The sequence below is a fragment of the Penaeus japonicus genome, unplaced genomic scaffold (assembly GCF_977035675.1).
Source record: "Penaeus japonicus unplaced genomic scaffold, GWHDUDI00000001_assembly GWHDUDI00000009, whole genome shotgun sequence".
Taxonomy (NCBI): Eukaryota; Metazoa; Arthropoda; class Malacostraca; order Decapoda; family Penaeidae; genus Penaeus; species Penaeus japonicus.
Genome location: NW_028234411.1, coordinates 6007841 through 6025340, shown reverse-complemented (window position 1 = coordinate 6025340; position 17500 = coordinate 6007841). Strand labels below are relative to the sequence as shown.

At 50.3% G+C, this 17500-nt stretch overlaps 1 protein-coding gene across 17 annotated transcripts in view; it reads left to right on the top strand.

The window, feature by feature from the left end:
* Positions 1–17500, top strand: part of Nrg (Neuroglian) — a 141442-nt gene that overhangs the window by 92321 nt on the left and 31621 nt on the right. For 4 of the 17 annotated variants that reach the window (XM_086539630.1, XM_086539622.1, XM_086539625.1 and 1 more), the window contains exon 2: positions 10337–10373. The exons of 10 other annotated variants lie outside the window; for them this stretch is intronic. The gene's annotated coding sequence lies outside the window, so the exon portion shown is untranslated. Of the gene's footprint in view, positions 1–10336; positions 10374–15362; positions 16238–17500 lie in introns of those variants that run through there. 3 more of the 17 variants (XM_086539624.1, XM_086539629.1, XM_043008598.2) reach the window with 2 other exon arrangements.

Genomic DNA, 17500 nt, shown 5'->3' with positions numbered 1-17500 from the left:
CCCCTGTAGTCTACACAAAACTAAGGGAACCGTCCCTTTTTTTGCGCACAAGAAATACAGGGTGACCCAAAAGGGACTACTTGAAGGGTTCCCCGACAACCCCTTTGTCCCAAAAAAATCTTATCACTTTCCCTTTGACGTAATAACGGGAATTGGTAGTTTCCCAGGAAGTTTTCCACTCCCGGGGGTTTTGAAAAGGGGCCCTTCTTCCCTCCTGGAGTTCCAAAATTTTATAAAGTGATTCCGGGGGTTTTCCCCTTCCAAATGGTCTTGTTTTCCGGCCCGGAAAAATTAAAATGTTTTTAACGAAGCAGAACCCTCTTTTGTGCCCTTTGCCTTCCTCTGGGTTGGGTCGGGGGGAAGGAAAACCAAAAGGCGGGGCAGATTGCTGACTGATGTCCTTTTTGATAGGGAGGTTATCCTTTGACTGCTACTGCAGCTGTTGGCCCCCCAGACCCCACTTGGGGGAAGATCGTGAAATCTTTTCCGGGGTTGAAAACCAAATTTCTTTTAGCAACCATGATCAAGGGTTTCAAATGCTTTCTTCCTCGAATGTTTCGGGGGGGCAAATAAGTCTTTTGCTTTGGGAAAAACAGAAGTGGGGTTTTTCGGGTTTCAAGGGGGGGGGCCCCCTTTTTGGGTCCGGGGGGGGATGACCTTTTCCCGTTTTTTTGCTGGGGAAAAAAAAACTTCTGCAATTTCGGTGATCTTTAGCAATCCCTTTGCTCCCCCCCTTATTCGATGGGGTTTTTTTTGGTCACTTTTCCCACACCCCCAGACATTTCAAGGTGTTTTCAAACTTTTGTGCCCGTGGCTGGAATTTTAAAAGGGAAAGAGGGGCCCCTTTTGGGTGGTCCTGTAATCAGGCCCGTTTTCGGGTTTTGCAATCCTTGGGTACTCGTGCAGCCACAAAAAAATCCCAGACCTTGGGGGGGAACAATGAGGGAAAAACCCCTTCTATGCACAGCGAAATTTCCCCACTGCGGGGTTGTTGTTTTCCCAGGTGAAGTGTGGAGGACACTAAGGGCTAAGGTTTGGTCGTCAGGGGAAATGAGGGGCCCCGGGGGTCATTGAGCTGTGGTATGATTTTTTGGGTTTCCTTAAAGATGACAATCTTAAAGTCAAACCTTCGTAAAAATCCCTGCCTAATAAGGATCACCTGGGGGAAAAATTTAAAGTTAGTTCCCCCCCCAGGACACGCGATGCCAGACGAGATTTCAGACGACCTTTTTAAAGGGTTTAAGGTAACTTCTCCTTCAACTTTTTAATAGTGGTTCCAAATCACTTTCCCTCCACGTATCTGCCAAGGGTATTGGCCCCGTTGGCTTTTAGCGGCTAAAGCGAGGGTTTGATCAAGGAGACTTCAGACCCAGTGTCTAAGAAGCAAAGTGAATGATCGACCCTGGATCCCGAAAGGGCTAAAAGAGGGGCCCCGATGTTAGTGCTGATTCCAAAGGAGAGAAACGTCGGGCCCGACTCCGTGCTCCCGAGTCTCTGGAAGGGTTTATTTTCGGCAAAAGTTTCCCCGGGGGGGTTTTCCCATTTTTTGTGGTTGCCAGCAGAGGGAGGGGGGCGTAAACTTTGGCCCTGCTGGCGGCCCCGGAAAGGGGGACTGTGATGGGGTAATGTCCCAGCTTGCGGCCAACTATGGATCTTTCCCGGGCAGCAAAGGAAAGTTTGGCCCCCTTGGGGTTTTCGGGGCCCCGCGTTCCGTGATCCCCGGGGCCAAATCGCTTTGGTTTTTCCCTTTGGGTGGGGGAGTTGGGGGAAAGTGACAAAACCCCCTTTTCCCCCCTTCGCTGCGAGGGGGAGGGTTTGTGGTGGCCCCAGCAAAAAAAAAAAAAACTTTTCCCCGGGGGCTTGCTTTTGGGGGTTTTGGGGGAGGGGAAGGGCCGCTGTTTTTTAAAGGACGTGATTGGGTTTGCCATCCTTTTTGTATGCATTTTTCGGCAATTTCCAAGGGGTTTTTTGGGCCCCGCCTCCACCCCCGGGGGGTTTACAGAAAGCACTTTCACATGTGGAGAGCCCGCTCACCCAAACCACCCCGAGGCACTCCGGGCAAAAAGTGCCCTTGACGGCTTTGTTGGTAAACCCCAATTGGGGGGCCTTTGGGTTTATCCCCTCCACCCCTTGGGATACCCAAATTTCCCTCCAATTTGGGATTTTAGAAGTCCCCGGGTGGTTGGGCTGGCGTCATTTGTAGGGCAGGGCAGCAGTTTTTTGTAGAAGTCGCCCCCCTGGAACAGGTTCCTCGGAAACTTGGGGCCCCCGTATCGCCCCTTGAAAAAATTTTCCCCATCGGTGATTTTGGTCGAAAATGGCGCTTTTGACGATTCCCTCCGGCGTTCCCACGCACGTGGATCGACAACGATATCCTTTGCCCGCCCGTTTTTGGGCTCACGTGTTCTCGTCGCACGAACCCCCGGTCTCAATCTCTTGGTTTTTGCGAGGGGTTTGGGGTTGGGCAGACACTTCAGCACGAAATGCGGGATATGTCAAGGGGACCGTGTACGAAAGGTTTGCCCGGGGTTTTTCGGGCGCCGGTGCCCTGTTTGGGGCCCGGCAAAAAAGGGCCGGTCCTGTGGTCCCCTTTATCTGCGCCCCGTTCCCGTTTTTTGCCCGAAGCTCCCCATTCCGCCCCAAAAGCACAAAGGCTTGGTCAATTCCTCGTACATTTTTTTTAAAAGAATGGCCTCACGTCCTGAACCGCACCTTGGAGTTTGGGAATTTTCATTTACTAAGAGCTACCTGAGCTTTTTCTTTCGGGCCTTTTGGGGGGTTTCCCGAGACGTACCCTTCTGCTTTTCTTGGGAGGCTGACGCTAGTGCCACCTAAAACTATCCAGAGTTAAATAAAGGGCCCAACAGCGTAACCTAGCTAAGGTCACTGCTTTCCGATGCTGGTTTTAAAAACATTAGGGCACAAAAAAAAAACTCGTATAGCACTTTAAACCCAAAAGAAAAAATTACAAAAAAAAATTAAACACTGAAATAAGTTCAAACTGATCGCGGGACCCTTTTTAAAAACACAAACTACAATTAAAGTAACACGAAATTTAAACGAAAATAGAAAAAAAAGGCTAAAGGCGCAAAAAAGAAGCTAAATTAAAAAGTCCTAAAAAAAAAAGTCTTTTTCCCAGCAAACAAAACGCACAAACAAATGAACCCAAAGCGAGTGTAAGTTAAAAATTTCCCCTCACGCAGGCACTGCACTTCAAAGTCCGAGATCACCATTTATTTTCAAAGGTTTTCCTAAAAACATCCGTTCACGGTTACTAGTTAAATTTACGGTCACAAAATCCCATTAACACTTGGACAAGGATGTGATAAATGCTGCGTAAAAAATACAGTGTAAACAGATAATTTGAAATTATGCAAGTATAAATTTTTAAAATATAAAATAAAGCACTAAAAGGGAGGGGCGTATGGGGGTTCCTCAAATCATAAAATAATACCAACTTCTTTTAAAGCCCGTAAAAATTAGACTTATGAAATGAAAATGAACACAAAAAAAAAAAAAATTTAATCAAAAAAATTGTACCAAAACCCCCTTTCCCCGGCCCCCCAAAAATTCTTTGTAAGGGCGAGTCGCTTCTAGTGGGCATATTATGTGCCCTTTTTAAAATTACAGTAGATGGGTTGGTGGTGGGAAGTTTTACGAAAAACAGACAAGCCGAATTTATACTGGATGCTAAGTTTTTTACTTTCAAAATACGTTACATTTTGAAGGGTTTTTTGTTTTAAATGGGTCGTTAATTCACACGGAAAATATAAGTTAGAACACTTTATTGTAAAGCACCAACGGGTTTTTTGTACGTAACTTATCTTGAAAAATAAAAGTTGGTGAAGGAAATAACCCCAAAAAGGGTACCCGACCGATCTGTCTGCGCTCCGCCTCCTTATCCGTCTCTCCGTCCGCTTTTCTGTCCGTTTTGGCGCCAATGTCTCTCTGCGACCTCCCTCGCCTGACCCGACCCGAGGTTGTCCAAAACATTCCGGGGGGGGTAAACGACCTCGGATGGTAGTTCGGAGCGGTCGAATGGATGGAGGAGGATTTAGGTTGTTCGGGGAACATTTAAGATGTAAATTTTCCCTAATTCGATGTTTTCGTTTTTCACCCTCCTCCCCACATATACCTCTTCCTCTCCCCTCCTCCCCACATCTACCTCTCCCTCTCCCCTCCTCCCCACACATCCCTCTTCCTCTCCCCTCCTCCCCACATATACCTCTTCCTCTCCCCTCCTCCCCACACATACCTCTTCCTCTCCCCTCCTCCCCACATATACCTCCTCCTCTCCCCTCCTCCCCCCATCTACCTCTTCCTCTCCCCTCCTCCCCACATATACCTCTTCCTCTCCCCTCCTCCCCACATATACCTCCTCCTCTCCCCTCCTCCCCACATATACCTCTTCCTCTCCCCTCCTCCCCACACATACCTCCTCCTCTCCCCTCCTCCCCCCCCATACCTCCTCCTCTCCCCTCCTCCCCACATATACCTCTTCCTCTCCCCTCCTCCCCACATATACCTCTTCCTCTCCCCTCCTCCCCACATATACCTCTACCTCTCCCCTCCTCCCCACACATACCTCTTCCTCTCCCCTCCCCCCCACACATACCTCTTCCTCTCCCCTCCTCCCCACATATACCTCTTCCTCTCCCCTCCTCCCCACATATGCCTCCCCCTCTCCCCTCCTCCCCACATATACCTCTTCCTCTCCCCTCCTCCCCACATATACCTCTTCCTCTCCCCTCCTCCCCACATATACCTCTTCCTCTCCCCTCCTCCCCACATATACCTCTTCCTCTCCCCTCCTCCCCACATATACCTCTTCCTCTCCCCTCCTCCCCACATATCCCTCTTCCTCTCCCCTCCTCCCCACATATACCTCTTCCTCTCCCCTCCCCCCCCCACATACCTCTTCCTCTCCCCTCCTCCCCACATATACCTCTTCCTCTCCCCTCCTCCCCACATATACCTCTTCCTCTCCCCTCCTCCCCACACATACCTCTTCCTCTCCCCTCCTCCCCACATATACCTCTTCCTCTCCCCTCCTCCCCACACATACCTCTTCCTCTCCCCTCCTCCCCACATATACCTCCTCCTCTCCCCTCCTCCCCACACATACCTCTTCCTCTCCCCTCCTCCCCACATATACCTCTTCCTCTCCCCTCCTCCCCACCTATACCTCTTCCCCTCCCCTCCTCCCCCCCCATCCCTCCTCCCCTCCCCTCCCCCCCACATATCCCTCTTCCTCTCCCCTCCTCCCCACACATACCTCTTCCTCTCCCCTCCTCCCCACATATACCTCTTCCTCTCCCCTCCTCCCCACACATACCTCTTCCTCTCCCCTCCTCCCCACATATACCTCCTCCTCTCCCCTCCTCCCCACATATACCTCTTCCTCTCCCCTCCTCCCCACATATACCTCTTCCTCTCCCCCCCCCCCCACATATACCTCTTCCTTTCCCCTCCTCCCCACATATACCTCTTCCTCTCCCCTCCTCCCCACACATACCTCTTCCTCTCCCCTCCTCCCCACATATACCTCTTCCTCTCCCCTCCTCCCCACATATACCTCTTCCTCTCCCCTCCTCCCCACATATACCTCTTCCTCTCCCCTCCTCCCCACATATACCTCTTCCTCTCCCCTCCTCCCCCCACATACCTCTTCCTCTCCCCTCCTCCCCACATATCCCTCCTCCTCTCCCCTCCTCCCCACACATACCTCTTCCTCTCCCCTCCTCCCCACATATACCTCTTCCTCTCCCCTCCTCCCCACATATACCTCTTCCTCTCCCCTCCTCCCCACATATACCTCTTCCTCTCCCCTCCTCCCCACACATACCTCTTCCTCTCCCCTCCTCCCCACACATACCTCTTCCTCTCCCCTCCTCCCCACATATACCTCTTCCTCTCCCCTCCTCCCCACATATACCTCCTCCTCTCCCCTCCTCCCCACATATACCTCTTCCTCTCCCCTCCTCCCCACATATACCTCTTCCTCTCCCCTCCTCCCCACATATACCTCTTCCTCTCCCCTCCTCCCCACACATACCTCTTCCTCTCCCCTCCTCCCCACATATACCTCTTCCTCTCCCCTCCTCCCCACATATACCTCTTCCTCTCCCCTCCTCCCCACATATACCGTCCTCCTCTCCCCCACTCCCCCTGAAAGACTAATGGAGAGACAGATGGTGATGATGAAAAGGGGACGGTGAGGGAAAAAAATCAAAACTATTGGAAACCTTACCTCACTGAACTGAACTGAAATCATCAGTCAGTCCTTAGAGTGGCTGTCGCGTCCTCGGGAATACTTCTTTTCGTGACAAAGGATTTATTTATGAATAATAAGAGATTGATTGATGAATAGATTAACGCTTTCTTACCACCGGAGTATGCGCATTCATAGCTACATGTCATACGAATCTCCCGAAAAGTCAGAAGATTTTATGTCATATGAAAGGGTATCTCTCTCTCGAGTTCCAAGGGTCGAGTACTCAGCGCGTCATAATAGAGAATCCTTAGTGGGCCGTCTAGACCAGATACACCGCCTTAAGAGGGCGTATTAGCGCTCCTTGGGTGCTGGGCCAATTATTTCCCCTTGTTACTTTGGGTACTTTGAGTCTGGAAAGAGATATTGTTGAACGAGAAAGAGAGAGAGACACACACACACACACGGACAATTGGACAGAGACAGAGACAGAGACAGAGACAGAGACAGAGACAGAGACAGAGACAGAGACAGAGACAGAGATTTAGTTTATGTATTAGCGTCCTTTCCCCTCAAACCGAAATGGGCGTGGCCGGGGTGGATGGATGGGCTTTAGGATGGGAAGGGAAAGGGTTGAGGCATTCACGGGAAGGGCAGGTATACAGTGTCGAATATCCGGAAGCAGCTGAGGTATCCGGACGCAGCCTCCCTTTCTAGCCGAGTCTCGGAGGGAGAAAATAAATTGCTTTGTGGTGCATGTCCAGAAAAAATAGAATTGGTTTCTGACAAGATCATCATGTCCCGTTTTTACCTCTCCTTAATCCCCAGCCGCGTGGCCAGCGTGGCTCTTGCACTGCGGCAGTAGTCTTTCTCACGATACACCCCCTCGTGTTCCTTGTCTTATTTTACGTGGCATCAATCACCCCGGCCTCTTCTCCTTGGCCGTAGACCTCGTCCCCTCGCTTCTCTTTCCCTCGATTCTTGCTGCATTGCTGTCCCTCTGGCTGTATATACACCTCATCGACTCCGCCCCTCACTCTCTCACTCTCTCTCTTTCGCTCTTATATCCCCCTTCCACTCCTCTTTCCCCTCCTTTGATTCCCCTCCCTTAGTGATCTTGCCCCTTGGCACTGCATTCCAAGTTCAACCCTTGAGGCACCAACCCTTAACCTCTGCATTCCGGCGCTTCTCCCCCTTCAGTCCCTCCCCTCTCCTCCCCTCCTCCCCACATATACCTCTTCCTCTCCCCTCCTCCCCACATATACCTCTTCCTCTCCCCTCCTCCCCACATATACCTCTTCCTCTCCCCTCCTCCCCACATATACCTCCTCCTCTCCCCTCTCCCCTCTTCCCCCCTTTAGATTCCTCTTCCCATCTCCTCCCCACCGCACCCCACCCCGCCTGTCCCCTGCCCCACCCACCCTCCACCACCTCCATAGTTTTTGATCAATGCTTTTAGAGTTGTGCATCTGCATTACCGAAATGCCACGCTGATCGATCTGTCCGGTTGGCTTGGAGGGTTTCTCCACCGACTGCTCTTGTGCCTCTATTCAAGGGAGCCGAGGCCTGGTCTCAGACCCTTTAGGAGTGTGTCGCCAGAGAAGGAATAAAGAAAAGAAGTATTGATGGTGTCGGAAGTTGCGTTAGGCCTTGTCGAAGTCGGTTCGTGGGTCTCGCTTGTAGTTCCGTGAAGAGGCGTAGACGGTGACGTCATGTAGTGTGTCTGAGGAGTGACGTCATGCCCACTGCGGCTCCCACTCGTAACAGCTCTAGTGTTCCCACGCCGCGGAGCACTTCATTATTTTTTTTTATTATTATTATTTTTTTATCGCGTAATGACATTGTGTAGATTGTTTTTTGGAGTTGATGGTGGCGTCTCTCCGCGTCGCAACGTACTCTGAAAATAGTTTGAGTGCTTGAGTGTTGTAACTGATCTTCCCTTTATTGGATATTGTTCATCCCAGAAATTGAGGTCATCTTAAGGTTACTAACCTCAGTCTCACACAGTAACACATATGCAAATGGATATACTTGAAATCAATGTGCGGAATTTGGAATGATGCCCCCTACCCCCCCACCCCACACCCAACCCCATTTTAATACATTATGCCATCAGTCCGTCAAGTAAATTCCCTTAATCAAATTCTCCGCCCTGGCCATGTTTGACTTCTTTGAAGATTGACATAATTCACGTCTTTCCATGGGGGAGTTTAATTCATTGGGAATCTTTTTTTTTTCTTCTTTTTTTTCCTTTTTTTTCGGCGGTCAAGTCGGACTCCCACGTTATCGTAGGAACCAACCCAGACCAGCTCAGGTGTCCCTCCGCCGGATGTGGTGAAAGTGCGGCCGCCTCACTCACCTCGTGCCACCCCTTCCACCTCTGCCACCCCTTCCACCTCTGCCGCACTTACACGCCCCCCACACCCCCTCCCCCTTCCCTCTCACCCATTCGTTCCCCCTCCTCTCTTACCGACCCGTAACCCCTATCCCCTCTCTCCTCACCCCTCATCCCTCTCACCATCCCTGCCCCCTATCCCTACCCCTAGCCCCTACCCCTAGCCCCTTTGCCTTTGTCTCACCTACCCGTCTCTCCCTCTGTTCTCCTCCAGCGCTCGCACGCCCTAAATCTCGGCTAACTCTTAACCTGATTCACCTATACGTTCAGCTGTCTTCTCTTCCTTCTTCTCCTCATTCTCATCCTTTTTCTTCTTCTCTTTCTTCCTCTTCTCCTTTTCTATCTTCTCCTTCTCCTCCTCTTTCTTCTTCTCCTTCTTCTTCTTCTCTCTCTCTCTCTCTCTCTCTCTCTCTCTCTCTCTCTCTCTCTCTCTCTCTCTCTCTCTCTCTCTCTCTCTCTCTCTCTCTCTCTCTCTCCTTCTCTTTCTTCTTCTTCTTCTTCTTCTTCTTCTTCTTCTTCTTCTTTTTCATCTTCTTCTGATTGATCTGTCGAATCCTCATTCTCTATTGGCTTCTAGTCTCACGGATTCACCGATATCTACCGCACGTGGTTGTTGGTTCAGGTATTTTGCCCCTTCCTGCCCTAAGCTTCACTCTTACATTTGTTTTTATCTGTCTGTCTAAAGAAACAGTAGCGCCTCGTATTATACCCCTTTGATGGGTTATATTAAGTGTTCATTTTTTTCGGATTCAGTAGCTGTACTTGTATTCTTATGCGACGTTTAAGTTTGTTTTATGAAAGGGACGATATTACGGTTTCGTGATATGGCTGGTGTCGGTGTTTGTTTTCTCGCGAGCTTATGGAGGCATTAAAAGTTTGTAGGCTTCGTTGGGCGTATCATGTTGGCTAGTCCTGTTCATAAGAGAGATCACGTGGATGTGCGTCTGCTAATGCCGCTATATGTGGATTTATTTTTTTTTTTCGTTTTATGGTATCCGATATCACTGTATTGGTAAAACGCGGAAGATGGGTGCATCGGACAAAAAAAAAAAAAAAAAAAAAAAAAAATTGATGCATGAACGGTGTTGTTGCCCCTCCCTAATCGGGCAACCAACCTTGAGGAGGTTTTTGTGTCGTCACTTCATTACGCAGTGGCTCCGTCATCACACAAAAATTATACACATTTCCGTGCCGGCTTCGTCACTCCCGTCAAGACGTAATGTTGGTGGACTCTCTCCCCTCTTGCCCTTCGTCGCACCGCACGTTGCCTTTGCGATCGCTTTCATATCAGTATGTATGTTCTATTCATCGCGATGGCATTTAGATATTGCATGCGGTGTGTCCTGTGTGCTGTTAATAGTATATCACCTGAAAATAGTAATGGCTTGGGCAGTGGAGGAGAACAGAAGTGGACCTAGGTACCTGGGACGTAACTGCTCATATAACCCTTTGTTTTGTAGGCTTGTTTTTCACACAAGTACTCCCCCATACCCACTCCCCCTACCCTCACCCATACATACACATGGCACTCCTCAACCGGTACTTAGAAGCCACTCTCCGCTGCCCCTTTCCCTTTCCCTACTCCTTCATTACTGCTACAAGTCCCCCTTACACGTATTTCCCAATGATGTCAGTTTCATGTGTTGGGTTTCGCCTTTATGTATTTGTTTTGTAATCACTGCTCTTCTGATATTGGTTTATTGCTAATGTATATTTTTACTTTTTTACAGGTACGTACAGGACGAGCCAGGAGCTTGCTGACAGAAGGTAAAAGCAAGTTGTGTAGTATTAGAGGTCGCAGATCTTTATGCACCTTCCATACCGTAATTAAGGACGGCAGATAGCTTTTCTTCCGATCTCCCTCGCACCTTTTCTCAACTTTACTCTCCCTAGTCTTGTCCATTACGTACCCCTTTCAGCACTCATGTCTTTCTCTCAGGCTGGCATTCATTCTTGTTCTCATTTTGCAGTACCTCCCCTACCCACGTCATTCATTCTTTCGTTCCCTCTCAGCTGCATCACGTCCCTTTAAACCAGGAGTCGTCTCCCTCTCTGGGCCGTCCCACTGTACCCTGGTCCGCCGCCACCAGCTGTACGCCGACCGCACTTGCCATAACCGGCTGGTGACGAAAAGGCTCAACCTTGCATTCCGTCCGTGTGTGCATTGTCACCTCCCTCCCTCCCTCCCTCCCTCCCTCTCTCCCTCTCTCCCTCTCTCTCGCTCGCACACCCTTTCTCACTTGTCCTCTCCCTTCCTCTCTACCACGTTGGCCTGCCATGCGGTCGCACACACTCGCGCATCCTTTCCTCCTTCCTCCTTCCTCCTACTCTGATGAGTCATTATTTTACTCTTACATTATCATGTCGCCCCACTTCTCTCCGTGTCTACCCATCACCGCGTCCCTTAGCGGGCGGACGCAGCCTCTGACATCAGCAAGTCCATGCCCTCTATTCCTCCACTCTCGCGCACCACACATTTCTCGTCCACTCCATCATCATCAGAGGGATCAAGCGGTCATCACTCACGGTTCTCGGCGCTGGGGTTCCTCATCAGCGCTTATCATCTTGCCTTGCCTTCTGGGTCTGCGTGTGGGTGCTGTGGGTATATAGTAGACTCGAGGTTGTAGTAAAGGTCTTGCTTCCCAACTTCCAGTTTGATGGAATTGCTTATTTCGTTGTTGTCTTTCTCTTCCTCTTCGTCTTTATCTTTCTCTTATTTCTCTAACCCCTCCCCCTCACCTCCTTCGTCCCCGCTCCTACCCCTCTTCACGTGTGTTGATTTTATCCCTATCCCTTTCTTCGTCACACGCTCTTCTATCGTCTATCCTCTTCTTTCCATCTTCTGTTCGCTTCATGAGTGGGTACAGCCATCAACATATGCCCTTCATGTGTCCTGGCTCATTACATGACTTATGTATAAGACGCGTCGCCTGGGTTCTCCCCGGCGTGGTCGCGTCTGCGTCTTGTCTTCTGTCCTCAAACCGCCCCGCGCACCAAATTCTGATAGTCGTCCTTTTTTAAGCCTCGCAAAAAGCGCTCGTCGACGATTCAGTGACTAGATTCATTCATGGTCCGCATGACCTCAGTTGAGCTAGTTGTGCACCCACTCTCATTCTGTTCACCCCCCCCCTCCACCCCACCCATCCCCCATGCGCTACCACTCAACAGCTAAGGACATCGTGCAATGGACAGTACAAAAAGTAACATCTGAAAACTGCTTTTAACTGCTTAAATTATGCTTATGGATAGACAGTTTATGCAAATATTCAAGGTTTGTTTTCGGTCTTGGAGATGATGGCAACTCACCAAGTACATATGACAGAGGTGCCTGCGTCTTTAGTTGCCACATACCAGTCATACTGCTTTTGGTGTCAAACTTTTTTACGCTCCACAAAAAGGCGCACTCCCCAGATGTCAAAATATTGTGCTATGAAGTATGCTTGGGTGGATAGTCATTTGGCACTCACTCGCTGGGAAAGGAGATGTCCACGTTCAAGTCCCTGGCGCAGAGTGAGTTACCTGGAAGCGAGTAACCTGTTCTGCGTCTGGGCCAGGTGCTGGGACCGGCGCCGAGACCTTGAGAAGGGTAGAACAAAGTACCCCCCGGTCGTCCTCCTCCTCCCTCTCTTTCTCCTCCTCCTCCTCCTCCCTCCCTCCCTCCCTCCCTCTCTCTTTCCTCTTCCCCCTCCCCCCTCCCCCCTCCTCTTCCTCCTCCTCCCCCGCCTCGTCCCTCGCCCTGCTTGTCCTCTGGTAGGAACGCGCCGAGTAACATGTTTTATATCTGGACATAGGTGCTAGGAGTAGATGTGATTTTAGTAATTCCCTTTGTCTCACTACGCGTTACCAATATTTCCCGGCGAAGAGATCATTTACAACGAGCATAGACAACAACACAGTATTCAATGATATTGTTGAAGTACACAGTTTCTAAAACTCATAGTAAGAAATTTTTGTCAGACTTGATCTGATATTACGGATACATCGGCAGACGATTGAGTTTAATTATGAAGTTCTAAAGCCCCTTACACCGTGCCCCAGTGTCCCTCCATCCTTCTGACATGCACACCGTTATAGTGTTGTTGTGAGGCCATGCTTTAGAGCCGGAGTATGCTGCCCCACATAGTCGATGCGCTCCTCATCAGTGCTGCCTCATGCTACAGAACTCCCCGTTGCTTATTATCTCCCGGACGTTGGGTTGAAGGCAGTGGCTGCACATTGTCACGCGGCGCTGCGGGTGCCTTTGCTGTTGCTGAGGCGAAAAGTTTCTAATGCAAACCGGGGAGCTTGGCTTGCAATTCGACTCGCTTCTTGCTTGGTGTATCGAACGAATAATTGGCTATGATGCTTCGTTGCTTAATGGTACATGCAACGGTTAGTCCCTTTACCTCCGTGACGAGAGGCTTGACCTACACTGAGACCGAGTGCTGACCGCTGACCCGGCAGTGGCTGTGTGTGTATTCTATGTCCTCCTCGCAGCGCTGAACCCTACCGTGGTTATGCTCTGGCCCGGTTTTCTGCCCACTCTTTCTCTTCTGGACGCAGCAAGCATGAAAGAACCCGTTATGTATGTGTAGCGCCAGCGTAATGCGTGTCTATCTATTTATTTGATGTGGTGAAATTCATTTTAAAAATAGTGCTTTTCATTTTTATTATGAGAATGGAAGGTCAGATAATAGAGTTATCTTACTTGTAGTTTATTTGCCGCAAAACAGCAGTTTGTATGGAGATGATCCGACGGTTAATGAATCCCGTTTTTAGAACGGTCGACGTGACTGACTGACATGAGGCAATTATCACGTCGCGCGGTACCCTCCATAACGCCTACACGGTCTGTCACTCCGGGAAAGTGGGGAAACGAGGGGAAGCCGTATCATGTTGGGAAAGGTTTTATATTAATGGAACCCCGCACGACTGCCCGACGGGGGTGAAGCCTAGATATTAATGGCCGCATGCGTCGAGCAAGAGGTGCGGCCGCGTTAGGCATGGGGATGGGAGAGGAGGGAAGGGGTAGACGGGAGGGAGAAGGGGTTGTATTTGAAGTGGTGGTGGGCAGAGGGGGGGGGGCGGGAGGTGGGGTGCAAGGGGAGTGCAAGAGTGAGAGAAGCACAGCTCAAGAGGCTGCAACTTACTCGAGTGGCGATCATCATCTGTCAGGGTTCCTTGTACGGCGCTGGATCAGCTCTCACTGACTCACCTCCCTTCACCCTTCACCCCCACTCATCCCAGCCCACCCCCACCCCTACCCCTACCTACTCACCACCACTTGAAGGGAGAGATTCACATCCGTGAGTGACGGGGCTGGGGAGAAGGCGTGTGGGGTGGGGGTCTCCTGCTAGTAAGGTTCAAGATTTGAATAATGTAAAATTGTAGTTAGTCGTACAGTGTCTGCCTGTAGTATGCATGAAACCTTGTTATTCACGGTTTTAATACAGTATTGAAGATATCAAGCATTTTATTAATACTATACATATCTGAGATTACTATATTATTAAAATTGAAAAGACTCCCGCTCCATGACCCGCTGAAACATTACTTTTGCATATCTATGCTCGTTACGTGTTTTTATTTAAATCGTTGTGAATGATGCATAAAAAAATATTTCCTATTATTGGCGTTGTGTTCAACAGTGCAGTCCATTTGCGTGATACTATCTCCCTTTTATTGAGTAAAGTCCAAAAGTACTCACCTACATGAGATTCTACGTAGATGAGGTACATACACGTTTGTTGAATGGCGGAACATTCCACCGTGTAGATGAAATGGCAGTAAACCCACTGCACAAAAATAGTCTATCGAATGTGAAGAATTCCAGAATTTCGATATTGTCTTATTTTTCAGTAAACCAATATTATGCATAAAGTTTTATTTTTCTTGCCATACAGGATTGTTATTGTAACGGCAGTATGGGTCAGGTCAGTTAGGCGAGGCGGGCAAGGCCTTGACAAGGACTCTCTGCGCCGCGAGCTATGCTGGGTGACCACAGTGGTGGCCAGCGCGTCCCGCCGTTACCATGGCAACGGCGTTCGGGGATGTTATTAACAAACAGAGCGATGTGTCTTTCGCCATGCCATCCAGCCACCGTCACTCCCAAAGTCTGCCACCGTGCTGATCGCCGGCTCGCCTAGCCGCTGCGGATATTCGCTAAGTTAGTCGTATCTTCCCTAACTCAGGCGCTCGGTCTCCGTTCGCTCACCTTCCTCGCCGCCCACAGCGCAGCCAAACGGGGATGCGGGAACGAGTGACTGTTACGTAACGCTGCTCTTGATGAAGATGTTGCGTGCGAGGGTAAAACGAACTGTAATTGGAGCTGCGAAGGGTTCTGATTAACTATTATAGGACTAGAAGTGCGACGGTGATGTTAATCGTGTGACGAATCGTGGGGGAGAAACGGAGAAGACAAGGAATGAACAAGGACAGACAGACAGAAATGCGGAAAAGCAGGGTAGGAGAAGGTCGAAACAACTGCAGATTCTCTCAGAGGGAAATCTGAGATATGTTTAGCACTGCTCTGTTCTGAGGACGTGCATCCTTTTCCTTTCCTACTGTGTGTCCGTCACTGCTGAATTTCCGTTGCGTGATGTCAAAACGTACTGCATCTTTCTTAGAACTTGCAGAACGTTGCGTTTATTTGTCTTCTGGGAAGTTTGTTCAGTTACAAATTTAGCTTTATGTAGTGGTCAGTCGCTTATACGTGGATGTTGGTATCTACGAGGCATGGCTTTTTATATATAAAGCGTGTACAGCCGGGCAGACCGCCGGCAGCAAAAAGAGTCGTCAGAATGTCCCCATCCATGTACGGTCGTCTCCTGCCTCGAAATTCTCCCGCCTTTCACGCCCCTTCCCTCCGCCGCATCCCTCGCCCTCGCTCGCTCCCTACCTTCCTTCCCCTCGAGTAACCCAAGGCGCAGCTGGTGGTTGTGTTTACAGCGGTCTCCCGTGCAGGTGGCCGCAGCTGCCCGCGCGTCCCCCTAATCCGACCTCCTCGCAAATTCCGTGATCTCACCACGTTATTTATGGCGAGCTGGCCGTCACGCTGCCGTAGGCCTCGGTGAAGACAGATCCATAGATTAGTTTATTAAATTTGTCTATGATTCAGAATGTGGTTTCTACAAGGCCGTTGGAACGTAAAAAGAACGTGCGTTTTCCCCGTAATGTAACATCGGCGGTGACTCAACCGGAGAGAATCATGAACACGCTCTTTAATTGCGCTTCTGTGGTCAAAGCGGTCAGTGTTTCAGTGTAATCGGTCTCTTTCAGTGACTGTGTTTGTGGCGGGTGTGATTTACACTGAGGTGACCCGTCATGACCTCCCCTCCCCCCGTCCCTATCCACTGAGGCGGTTGCTGACATCTGACACATGTGACATCTTTGAACCAAATGTTGGCTCTCGCTGAGCCGTCAGTGTCAGTCTTGCCACCTTCAGAACACAACGCCTCAGTCACACGGTGCTGTTTGTTTGTTTGTTTGCTAGCTGGAGTCGTCCAAGGGCTGTCAGTGTGGAAGGAATCCGTGGGTGTGTAGACGCCTTTGTTTCGTGAGGAATACGTGGGATTACGTAAGAGACAAGAAATTTGATACGAGTTCTTCTGCAGCTCTTCAGCCGCTTGACAGATTTACTGAAGCTTGGAGGGGTAAGTGTGAAATAGTATATGAATACATCCCCCCACTCGCCCCCCCCCCTCTCTCTCTCTCTCTCTCTCTCTCTCTCTCTCTCTCTCTCTCTCTCTCTCTCTCTCTCTCTCTCCCTCTCTCCTCTCCCTCTCCCTCTCCCTCTCCCTCTCCCTCTCCCTCTCCCCCTCTTCCCCTCTCTCCCCCCCCCCTCCCGCCCCTCTCTCCCCCTCTCCCTTCCCCTCTCCCTCGCCCCCTTCCCTCCCCTCCCCTCTCTCCCCCCTTCCCTTCCCCTCCCCCTCTCTCCCCCCTTCCCTTCCCCTCCCCCTCTCTCCCCCCTTCCCTTCCCCTCCCCCTCTCTCCCCCCTTCCCTTCCCCTCCCCCTCTCTCCCCCCTTCCCTTTCCCCTCTCCCCACTCGTCATATTTGTATCTATCCGAGACACGGAAAAACGTGCAAGATCGGGAAAATATCTTCCGAGCTGCGGAAGAAGCCAACAAACTAGTCAGCAAGAGTCATAGACGTTTTACCTCGCTTTACCGCAGCGTCCCCCTTTACCCGAGCGTAATTCGCACATGCAAGATTATTATCCTAAAGTAGTGTGGGGGTTTTCCGGGTGGGGTTGGGGTGGGGGTGGGGGTGGGGGTACCAAGCCAGAGTAGCGTCGACGCCGAAACTTCAGCGATTGCCGACTCCGGCGTAAATCCCGGGCTAAGGGGATGCTATGCAGCGTCGACTCGACACAGCCTGAAAGAAGTTCAGGTTTCATTAGCGTCATCGTTGTGCCGATAAGCTTTGGGGGGTGGGCGGGGGGGGGGGGAAACCGCGACACTGTCAGAGAGGAAATGATAATCAAGGAGTTGCAACGACAGCGGCAGTAGGAAATAAGATCGAAGATAGACAGCCCAGGAAGCCATTCATTGCAGGGTAATGCCCCCAAGATCTTCCTCACGACATGAAAGATCGACCGGCTTGCGGCTGGCGTGAGGAAGACACGCGGAGGAGAAGAAAGGAATGAGGGGAGGGAGGGAGAAATGGAGCGATGGAGCAAGACAGGGAGGGAGAAATGTAGGAAGGAAGGGAAGGGAAGTAATGGATGGAAAGAGGGAAGAGAGAGAGAAAAAGAAAGAAAGTGAAAGAGAAAGAGAAAGAGAGAGAGAGAGAGAGAGAGAGAGAGAGAGAGAGAGAGAGAGAGAGAGAGAGAGAGAGAGAGAGAGAGAGAGAGAGAAGGGGGGAGAAATGGAGAAAGGAAGGGAGGGGGGAAGAGTGGTGAATAGGGAATAAATA